A 12,547-nucleotide genomic window follows, 5' to 3' on the forward strand; every position below is an offset into this window, starting at 1 on the left:
CAATGAGAGGAATTGACCATATCGTCCCTCGGCCTCTTAAGCTTGCCTGAGGGTATGCCAAAACGTAATTAGGTAGCGCCCCAAGGTGAAATGCAGTCACCAACTGTAACAGGACATCAATTTGTTAATGAATCCAATGCATAACATCTTTTTTTTTTTTTTTTTTTTTTTTACAACAGATCAATGCAAGAGACTTTCCAGTACGGATATTCATGCCGACGGGGAAAAAAATCGCGGCACCAAAAAATAATTATTGTATACTAATGGAATTTCTGGAATACATTCACCTAGGTAAAATTTTGAAGTTATTAACATTGCAAAATTACAGGTTCGAGATAAACCATTGCGAGTATGAAATACTGGTACATTAATAACGAGAGAAACCGCCAGAATATTGAACGCATGCTTGCAAACGTGCATGTATTGTGTTTTAACAGATGCCAGATGTCAATTTGTGGGAGTGAGTTCCTTGCCTGTTGCACTTGGTCGGTCAGTACAGGGACAGTTATTGCTAGTTGTGGATGACTGGAGTTGCCGAACGATGATATATCATATGAGCTCGACTGGAGACAAATATGGTGATCAAGCAGATCAAGGCAACAAGATCCCACACTGTATAGCATGTTCGGTTACAACAGCGTAAGGGGGCGAGTATTATGCTGTTGGAAAACACGCCATGTAATGCTGTTCATTTAAAACAGAGTGAAGCGATTTCAGTTGTTACCGGTACTGCTAGGATATTGATCGTTGCAGTTAGTAGCTACTAAGCTTTGAAAATCCTCTCCAATCTCCGCCCAGTATATTTGTTACATTTTCCTCTAACATCTTGCTGTACTAAGGGATCCAAGAAAACACATATCTTTACGAAGTTTCGAAGTACTTAAACTTAATATCCTAGTTGTGTTTCTGTTTCATACAAATACACCTCCAAAGTCAAGTGTGTAGAATACTTACGAGAGACAGGTTTACCAGTTTAGTTTTTAGGCTCTTGTCAACATTAAAATAGGTAGTAACATGGTTTCGTAAATTATTATTTTGGAAGATTGCATTAATTATCAATGATGTGCAGTGTATTAATACAGTAAATCAGTAATGACTTTAACGATATTTGCACTACGAAGATACGATCATGACCGTACGGCAATAAAAATAGGAATATTTTTGTTTTTCTATGAACAACGTAATAGCTGTGCACTGCTACACTAATAAATTCTTGAACAATATACGGGCTGATGCCATGATGTTGTTACAAACTTTCAGGGACGATGAAGAAGGGTAAATGTATCAGTTTGAGGCATCCTGGTCCTAAAACGCTCGAGTCAAAAGTTATAAGCGTAAATCGTTCTGACTGTGCCATACATACATCGATGCTCTTGTTGAGATTGTAGGGTAGAGAACTTTCAGTATGGACCAAAAGAAGAAACACAAAATCTAGTAAACGCGAGCCCTAGGATGCATAACCTAGGAGCTAACAGGACTGTTCATCTTCGATAGTGTAGAACATCTCTTCTACTGCAACCTCTTTGGTTTCCATGTGTGTGGAGGTGGTGGTGTGAACCAAAATATATATATATATATATATATATATATATATATATATATATATATATATATATATATATATCAAGCAAAGATGGACTGTAAAATGCATTCCTTAAGAGCTCTAGGCACTTGTTGCGTAGAACAGATGTGTTTCACAGTGGAGAAAATGAACGAGTGCTCATAGCTCTTAAGGTATGAATTTTAGAGCCCATGGCTATTAGACTTTTTTTTGTTTCGGTCCATATTACCACCTATTAAAGTTGTCTACTCTACAAGCTTAGCAAAAACATCACCGGTATATGGGTTCATCTGTCAGAGATATCAGAAATATTTTCGCTTATAACTTTCGACTAGGTCGTTTCCGGGCCAGGGTCCCTTATTCCAAACTAATGCATTTTCCCCTTTTTTACCATCACGGAATAATCCTGTACAGCGCGAAAAACAGTTTATGAAATTAAAAAATTCCATGTCGCACCATAGAACATTTATTTTGCACAGAAAGAAAACCATTTCTCAACAAAGCTGCGTTAGGATTTCTGAGTTTCGTGTAGAGCACCGTTTTCCGCAGTTTTAGTGTTTAGTTGCTGGAAGGATAAGCATCGTGAAGTTATTTTCTTTCCTACTTTTACAGCAAACAGTGGAGGAACTTAGCATGGATCTAGACTGTCATTCATAATTACGTCCACCATAATAGATGCAACTAGTAAGTCACCGTCAATCAAAATTAGCCATACAGAAACTGCTGTGAAAATGTAGTTCGCATGCTATAGCAACAGAGCAGACTTTTAGATTGACTTAGTAATGATATTAAATTATGTGATTCAAGTGACAAAGGACATGTAATAGCGATGCGTGACGGTCCATATTCCAGCATAAATATAATACATCACGTAACTGGTGTTCTGGGCATTATGAGAATCTGAAACAGTACCGCACCCATTTCACTTCCCAAAATAAAACCAATATTAAACTTCTTGGCAGATTAAAACTGTGTGCCGGACCGACACTCGAACTTGAAGACCTTAGCCTTTTGCGGGCAAATGCTCTTCCGTCTAGGCTACCCACACACAATTCACGCTCCGTCCTCACAGCTTTACTTCTGTCAGTGCCTCGTCTCCTACTTTCCAAACTTCGCAGAAGTTCTCCTGCCAAACTTGCAGAACTAGCACTCCTGGAAAAAAGGATATTGCGGAGACATGGCGTAGCCACAGGCTGGTGGATGTTCCCAGAATGCGGTTTTCACTCGGCAGCGGAGTGTGCGCTGATATGAAACTACCTGGCAGATTAAAACGGTGAGCCACACCGAGACACGAACTCTGGACCTTTGCCTTTCGCGGGCAAGTGCTCTTCCGTCTGAGCTAGCCTAACACGACTCACGCCCCGTCCGCACAACTTTACTTCTGTCAGGACCTGGCCTCCTGCTATCCAAACTTCACAGAAGCTCTCATGCGAACCTTGTATGATACTTATTAAATTATTATGCATGAAAATTGATACTATCAAATTGTTAAAGAGAACAATTTATTTAAGAATAGCGATAAAACATGTTAGGATAGATTGAATGGTAGATGTTTCTTCATATACGTTGCCCAAAGAGGCGGTCTCGAAATATGACCTCGAGCCCTACATCCCTGTGCAGTATCCCGTACAGTTGCTTACTATAATATGTTACTATGCATGTTTACTTAATACTAGGTAAATGGTTTCCAGATTTACCGTGGCACCTGGCACAATAACCAGCCACACAGGGGCAATACATTCTACGTAGTATTTGTATTGTGTGTATTGTGTATTGAACCGGGGACCTAGAAACAACGGAGAGGCTATGTCCCGCCGTAGCCCTCAGTGGTTCACAACCCCACAACAGGCCACAGCAGTCCACCCACCCCACCGCCGCCGCACACCGAACCCAGGGTTATTGTGCGGTTCGGCCCCAGTAGTGGAACACCCCCCCCCTCCCACGCCCCCCCCCCCCCCCTCTCAGGAACGTCTCACACCAGACAAGTGTAGCCCCAAATGTTTGCGTGGTAAATTTTGCACAGCAATCGCTGACATAGCGTATTGTCGCGTAATAAGGGGAACCAGCCCGATTTCGCAGAGGCAGATGGAAAACCGCCTTAAAAACCATCCACAGGGTGGCCGGCACACTGGACCTGGACATTAATCCGCCGGGAGAATTCGTGTCGGGGACTCGTACGCTTTCCCGCTCGGGAAGCAGCGCGTTAGAGCCTGGAGCAATTCCGAGTTGTATGGTCGCGGTCAATGAGACTTTTCGTTCCTGACGGTTTGTCCGGAGCTACGCTAGACATCTCTGGAGGTGCTCTGATTCCGCTAAGTCCTCCAAACAGCGGATCCACGAGGAGCCCCGAAGATTCCCTTCACAGCTCTGGACGAATAGTCAGAAACCAAGAAGTCTCATGGAACACAAATATAAAACCTGGAAGATTCACTCGCATCTCTAGTCTTTCTGTTCCACACACTTTCAAAATACATTACGAACATCAGTCCTGTGCTCGAGATAGCAATGTCGTCCGTTTACAGCTCACTACCAGCAATAACTTAGCTGAAGACTCATCTGTCGTGTTGCTAGGCAACCGACGCTAGATTTGAATGCGTCATCTCCAGGGGAGACTTCAATAAAAGCGCACGTTTGTAATTGTAATAACATTACAATTAGAAGCAAGGGACAAAATTCATAGATATACAATACACCTTGAATAGCAAGCCAAACAATAAACACTGAAATTTGTGCAATATTCGGTATACAAAACATATTTTTACCTTATGACTAAATTTTCGATGTACGCAACAATTTCAAATCAGGAGACTTTCAACAAGGACAACAAGGTTGTAATATAAACCACAGAAAGCAAAACATAGATAAATCTCACTTTGCAGTAACCTGAAAAAAATGCCATACTATGAGACTTGTGTACAAGGGAAACGTTCTGAGATAACAAAAACCTACGAGTAATTCGATCTTGGCTGTCATACGTCTTTTGTTGAATAATTCATTCAAATACGTTCCGGATCATCAACATTTCTTTTCATTACCAATCTACATATAGTGAACACATCCCAGAAAGAAAGTACAAACAGATTCTGTTCTTCAGGTCTAAACACAGTTTTCGTGATTGTTTCCTTTGAATGCTGGAATCTGATCCGCCATCAAATACTTCTTAGAGTCAGTTGCTCCACTCACGGATTGATGGAATTTAGCTGTAGAGAGGAGAGTTTGGAATAACTTAGCCCGCTCTCTTGGTTATGGAACGAAAGATAAAAACGATAGAAAAAGCACTGGATACTTAACAAAAGTTTCGAAGAGTACATTTGCCCGTCCCGAATGGTATACTTGGCTTTGTGCTTCAATAGCGTCCATAAATTTAGTGAGACTGAAAATGAAAGTGTCCAGCATTTCCATGGCATAACAAGCTCCAAGATCGTCGTACCTCTGGTACATCTGGTAGAGTTGGTAAAAAGTGGAAAACACAGGACTGCAGACCAGTTTAAGGCAAACATTTGAACATTTTAATTGAAACCGTTTTCGGCATATTATTCAAGACGAAATGGAAGGGAAGCTTTACTGTTACGAGAGACAAGGTAGTTTCGAAATGATTCATCAGGCTCCAGCACCAGTGTTAATAATGATGCCTGCAAACATATCCTGGCGAGTTACTTCGTTCCGTTATAACATAATCCTTACATCTCACTAATAACCGTGACAAAGACAGTTGAAGCATCGTCTAAAGTGAGCCCCAGTAAATGTATTCCCGAGGAGCTGTCAGGATATTTTGAAGTGTTTGACATGACACTTGGTGCAATTAGGCGGAGAAGAAAGCCACATCTCGCTATTCATAGAATTTTCCGCAACTTTTAGCGTTCTGCACCACAAGTTTAAGGCAGCCACGCGCTTGTTTTTGCCCTGCTGTTACCGCTTGCCTGCACACACAATACACGCAGTTGTTTGCCAATAACGAGTTTCTTTTTCTTCGATGTCACAGTGTTTTAACAATAAGTGTGTGCTAAAGACGAAACTTTGTAGAAGTGATTTCATCATGGACAAAGAAGAAAAAAATTTCTGAACAATACCGATTTTTACTAGTAGTTATGTTTTCTTTGTTTCCGTATATCTTTATAACCAACTGCCTCATCAGAGCACAATTGTCAAAAAAAATCTGAAATACAGATGTTGACGGATTTTTATTAATGAAATGTGATGATAACGCGATGTGAAAGATTTATTTTATCGATTTCAGATGTCCCGTAATATTAATGACGATTGTTACGATGATGATGAAGATGGAAAGGTTTTTTCTGTTTACCAGTGCTACGTGTAGCGGCCATACTATAGCGGTGTGAGACGTTTAACCTTACAATGGGATAAAGGAAAATTTATCTATAAAAAACTTTTCACACATTCAAAGCAAGCAAACAAGCGTACACCCATACACGTGCGCATACACAAATGCAAGCACGCGCATGCACGCAAGCACGTGCATGCATTCTCTCTCTCTCTCTCTCTCTCTCTCTCACACACACACACACACACTCACACACACACACACACACACACACACACACACACACAGCGGCACATAATAGTAGGAAGCGAGTGGTGAAGACTATATTACAACAGAATTCTTGAAATGGTGAGGAACAAATATTATAAATGATCTACAACTGCTTTCTGAGAACATTTGGAAAACTGAAGAGATTCCATAAGAGTGAAAAATAGCGTAAATCCACCAGCTACATGAAGATGGAGTCAAACAAAACGGTAACAATTATAGAGGTGTTTTACTTCCGTCAGTGGCATGCAAAATATTATCAAAAATTCTCCTGGACAGAGAGACAGAAACTTTAGGCAAACAACTAGGGTAATATTCGGGGTGTTTTCGAAAGGGGAGATAAAATGGGTCAAATAGCTCTGAGCACTATGCGACTTAACTTCTGAGGTCATCAGTCGCCTAGAACTTAGAACTAATTGAACCTAACTAAGGACATCACACACATCCATGCCCGAGGCAGGATTCGAACCTACGACCGTAGCGGTCGCTCGGTTCCAGACTGTAGCGCCCAGAACCGCACGGCCACTCCGACCAGCCGAAAGGGGAGATACTGCGCAGTACAAATTTGTAACCTCAAATCAATAATTCGCCACAGAATGTTAACTAGCCATCCTGTAACAGTATCATTTAATCATTTCAAAAAAGCATTTGATTCGTTAGACAGAGAGACAATATATGTGACTGTAGGGTTTCCCGGCGTAAATGATCAATGAAGGTTTCTCGGGTCTCCAGCCGGGTGGTAGCGTTGATATCTCGCGACGTTTCGGGAAGTGTCATACTACACTTCCCGAAACGTCGCGAGATATCAACGCTACCACCCGGCTGGAGACCCGAGAAACCTTCTTCAACAGAGAGACAATAGATAAAATAAAATTGGGAAACATATTTCATGAAGCTCAAACAGAGGCCATATCTAAAAGTAGTTTTATGCGAGAACTATCTCAGCCATTTGAAATAAAAACTCTTGTTAGACAAAGGGGACTATTTATCACATTCATTGTTTAACTGAGTTCAAGAAAAAAGTATAAGGATCTGGAATTTGGAGCTAAGGAATCACAAAACTGAACGAACAATTCTAGGAAGGAAAATAGATGACGTTAAAGTAAACTGCCTCGCTTTTGCAGACGATTTCGCCATACTTTCGGAAAATCTGACAGACGCAGTTATTCAAATAAGGATTCTGGATGATAAGCAAATAGAATAACTAGTCTCAAAATTTCAGCTGAAAAAACAAAATTAATGACGAATATAAAAATGCAGCAAAATATATAGAAACACAAATAGGTAAAAAAAGCGAGTAAATAAATCCGAATATCTAGGAGAAACTTTACAACAGAATGGACTAGACATTCGCAGTAAATTTAAGAGTTAACAAAATGGAGAGAGCATATCGTTTGACAATGAATGTTTACAAGAAATGCATAACTAGAAAAACAAAACTAATACTGTATATCACAGTGGTACGACTAGAATGTTTATTTGGATGAGAATGTCTAACGATGAACTATAAGCTGGACAGAATAGATGTACTTGAAAGACCGATAATTGGAAAAATAATGGGTGCTATACAAACTACATACTGCAAGGAAACGAGAAGTAATGAGGATATCCACAAAAATGTAGAGAAAGTATCACAAGTAATCGCTAAAAGAAGATTAATATTTTTGGGTACCTCTATCGAACGAATGTAAACAGGCTCACGAAACAAAGATACCTGTATTTCTGGAAGAAGAAGTCGACAATAGTATGGATTAAAGAAATAAGGAAAGATCTAGAAAAAATCAACATCACAGAATCGAAAATAACATACAGAATCATTTGAAGAAAAATTTTAAATTTGGAATCCTTTCAATGCAGAAGTAAGATATCTGGAACAACAAGGACAGAAAAAAATCAAAAGACAACATGGGAGTAGATGAAGAAAAACGGAAAACAACAAGATTGAAGAGGAATTGAGTTTTTATTGTGACTCTAGCTGATCAATACGACAATTTGAGAAATAGGAAGCATTATGTGATTTGTTGATTTGTTTCCTTAATTAATTTATGAAACCTGGTTGCGTTCATGTTACTGTAACCACAACCGGTAATGTCGCCTGGTCACAAAGATTGTTTGTTGTGAACAATAAATTATTGTGAAATGAGCTCTCGGAAGAAATTGTGCGTTATGTAGCTTTGCATACATTTTCGCCATTGCTTGTCATCTCTTCACTATTCCACCGCACGTAACCTTACAATGTGCTCTTTCCTATAAAATTATGAAGAAACGGTCTCAACTGAGGCCGAGCGGATCTAGGCCCTACAGTCTGCAATCGCGTGACCGCTACGGTCCCAGGTTCGAATCCTGCCTCGGGCATGGATGTGTGTTGTGTTCAAAATGGCTCTGAGCACTATGGGTCTTAACCTCTGAGGTCATCAGTCCCCTAAAACTTAGAACTACTTAAACCTAACCAACCTAAGGACGTTACACACACCCATGCCCGAGGCAGGATTAGAACCTGCGACCGTAGCGGTTGCGCGGTTCCAGACTGTAGCGCCTAGAACCGCTCGGCCACTCCGGCCGGCGATGTATGTGATGTCCTTATGTTAGTTAGGTTTAAGTAGTTCTAAGTTCTAGGGGACTGATGACCTCAGAAGTTAAGTCCCATAGTGTTCAGAGCCATTTGAACCATTTTTTGGTCTCAATTGCAGAGTCATCGACTAATAATATGAGCGGTTTTGGCCTCTAGTAATAGGCCGTCTTCTGACTATGCACAATAAAGATACAGATTAAAAGTCCTGAAATACTCACGGAGGTCAGAAAACATTAAAAACAATATACGTTAAAATGATGTTACGTCACCCATCTAGCAGTGCTGCCTCCAGTGGCAAAACTGCAGCTGATTGCTGAGCAGCCGGGGATTAAGTAGAGGGGAAGAGGGCACGCATGAACCCGCATGATGTCCATGTCAGCCAATGGGAAGCGATTTACATGTCGCATGTTAAGATTTGAACGTCACTTTAAAAATGTACGTAGATTTAGCTATGAACGTCAAAAAACCAGGAATTTCAATACCCTATGGACATCGTACGTGTGAAAAGCAGGCAACACAAGGCGGCCATAGACTTCATCTTCAACACTCGACAGCCCTTTCAACCACGATGTCTCCCTGTAAACGCGTCCTTAGGCATTCTAAACAATGCCACGGGATGGCGCTCATATACCACAAAGCTTCTAATTTCTTGTATTACTTTGAAGTATTCTTAACAAACCAATTATACAAATGTGAATACTGGTGTGTTTAATCATTACAAAGATACGTTTAAATCTTATTGTATTACGAATGTATTACTGATGATTTAATAGTAATTGCTATGAAAGCAGCGTCTTCATAGTACTAACTATTGCCTCCAGCTGTCTTGGATTACACTTTAACCTTTCACGATGGCTTATTATTTTTACGCTTATAAAGCTGGTTTTAACGTATACGATATCCATAGGGCTATGAAATACTGTTTTTCAGCCGTTTACAATACGCAAATACATAAAATGGGAGTTAACATCTCAACGTACGACATTTAAGTCGCTTCGTATTTTCTGACACTGACGTCATGGCGGCTCATGCGCGTCTACTTCCCCTCTATTTAACCCACGGCTGCTTAGCCATCAGCAGCAGTTTCACGCCTAGGGTCAGCACAGCTGTTCCAAGCGTCATCATCATCACCATCATCATCATCATCATCATCACCATTATCAGCATCATTATCATTGTCATCAGGGTGGGTAGCGATACATAGTATATTATTTTTCTCGTATATTATCTGCCTTCCCTTAATTATTAACTTTACAGTGGATTATTTGAAGATGGCCTACTACTAGAGGCCAGAAACGATCATCTTTTAAATAAATAACTGTGCGATGGAGACAGTTTTTACCAATTTTAAAACACGGTTCAAATGGCTCTAAGCACAATGGAACTTTTAACATCTGAGGTCATCAGTCCCCTAAACTTAGAACTACTTAAACCTAACTAACCTAAGGACATCACACACATCCATGCCAGAGGCAGGATTCGAACCTGCGACCGTAGCAGCAGCGCAGTTAAGGACTGAAGCGCCTAGAACCATTCGGCCACAGCGGACGGCTTTAGCAATTTTATTTAGGTGACAGATCTCTCTTTCCCAATAATATTATCACCTTTTCTGGAAAAGGCATGGAAAACTGTCGCAGTGCCTGGTATATGATATTGGTGATTTGTTCAGCTTTGATGATCATTAACGGCAGTGAATGTCGACACCCCTGAGGAAATATCTGACACAATAACCCTCGAATGCGAAACCTCACCTTTCGTAGGCATTTCTCTTAGCGACTTAGCTTTTAATGCACTACTCATGACCCTCTCTCACAGCTTTAGTTCTGCCGGTACAATCAGCTAATTTCTTATTTTCATACATCTCCCGCATACCTTGTGAGGGTAAGAACTGCCGGGACAAAGGCTATCAATTAGAAACGGTTTAGCCATCCTTATTTCCAGAGTGGATTATTCGATCTGCAGAGCCGTATTGTCGAAGATGTGAATACAGAGTTAAACTCTGTGTACATTCGTAATTTGTACCACTTGTCTTTTTTCGGGTAGTGGTCTTCGCGTACCGTCTCATATAATATAAAATGACATAAACAAAACTTCTAGCTGGCGTGATGAATGGCAGCTAGCTCAAAATGTAGAAAAATGTAAGCTAATCGAGATGTGTAGGTAGAACAAAGCCGTCATGTTCGAGTACAGCATTACTAGTGCGCTGTTTGAGACAACCACGTCGATTAAATATCGATGCGTAACACTGCAGAGTGACATGTATTGGAAGGAACTTGTAAGAATCTTAGTACGGAAGGAGAATGGTCGACTTGGCTTTATTGCTAGAATTTTAGGAAAGTTTGGTACATATGCAGAGAAGACAGAGCATAGGACACTAGGGTGACCCACTGTTGAGGAGTGATCGAATGCTCAGGATCCGCGTCAGGTAGGATTACAGGAAGAAATCGAAGAAATTTAGCGGGGGGATGCTAGATTTTTTACCGGTAGTTTCGAACAGGCTTGTATTACGGAGATATTTCAGGAACTCTTATAGGATTGACTGGAGGGAAGGTAACGATCTTTTCAAGAGCAGCATTCAGAAAATTTTGTGAACCAGCATTTGAAAGCTGACTCAGAACGGTTCTATTTCTTAGAACGTACATGTCGCGTAAGGACCATGAAGATAAGGTTACATGGATTACGACTCGTACGTAGGCATATAGATGGCCGTCTTCTCCCTTTCTACATGTGAGTGAAATAAGAAAGTAAATGACTAGTAATGGTACAGGAGACCCTCTGCCACACACCATATGGTGGCTTGCGGAACGTGTGTGAAGATCCAGATGTAGCAGTGGGAACAATTCTGACGTTCCAATATGCTCAACATTACGGCGACGTACTTGTATATATTTCTGAAAGAATGTTATTCTAGTCTGCTCATGGTAAATGTTAATTAATCAATTAAAGTAAGTTTTTAAACAATTGTAATAAAGTGTTCCTTCTATTTATAACTAACTTCGTGTTGTCATGCGAGTCACGGCTATTCCTTACCGACAGTGTCGCGTTTGCTCAAAATGGTACTACTACACGATTTCAGTCCCACAGAATTTCGCGAATGGATGGCAATGTCACACGACGAAAGTCGAAAAAAAAAGTTCACAGGATACAGACAAAGGGTTTCACGTAGGCCTTTGGGAGCTCCCAAGCCAGATAATGAGTGTTATCAATATAGAGGATGACCGGAAATTTCTGTTACGAACTTCTAGTACTCGTAGAGAGGACTGAGTACACAATATTTTGAATTGGAACCCATGTCCGGAAACGTACCGTTTCCTCTCTACAATGGTTACAATTCAGATGTTTACACGTTCGGAGTGGCTGCGCGATTTGAGGTGTCATGCACGGACTGCGGGGCCCCTCCCGCCGCGGTACGAGTCCTCCGTCGGGCATGGGTGTGTGGATGTTGTTCTTAGCATACGTTAGTTTTAGTAGTGTGTAAGTCAAGGGACCGATGCCCTCAGCAGTTTGGTCCCTTAGGAATTCACACACATTCGAACATTCAGATGTTAAATTCATTCATTTCTGCTTCAGGAACTGAGTTAGGGGTGACGTGACGCAGTACCCTTAATATGTAAGAATTCGAAAGGAAATATAAAGAAACATTCATTTATCCCTTAAGCACATTTATCTGTATTAAGACTGAAACATTACATATTTACAATATTACAAAACAAAAACGAACTCAGTACACCCCACGTGCAGAAGACTACTGCTCCGTTAGAATATCGGCTCGATGCGACGACCACCATCGTTGTTACATACGTTGTATCTGCAAAACACATTCTGGTACACTCTCTCCATCCCACCTGGTGTCTCTCCAGTTTCT

This window comes from Schistocerca piceifrons, chromosome 5 (assembly GCF_021461385.2).
Source record: "Schistocerca piceifrons isolate TAMUIC-IGC-003096 chromosome 5, iqSchPice1.1, whole genome shotgun sequence".
Taxonomy (NCBI): Eukaryota; Metazoa; Arthropoda; class Insecta; order Orthoptera; family Acrididae; genus Schistocerca; species Schistocerca piceifrons.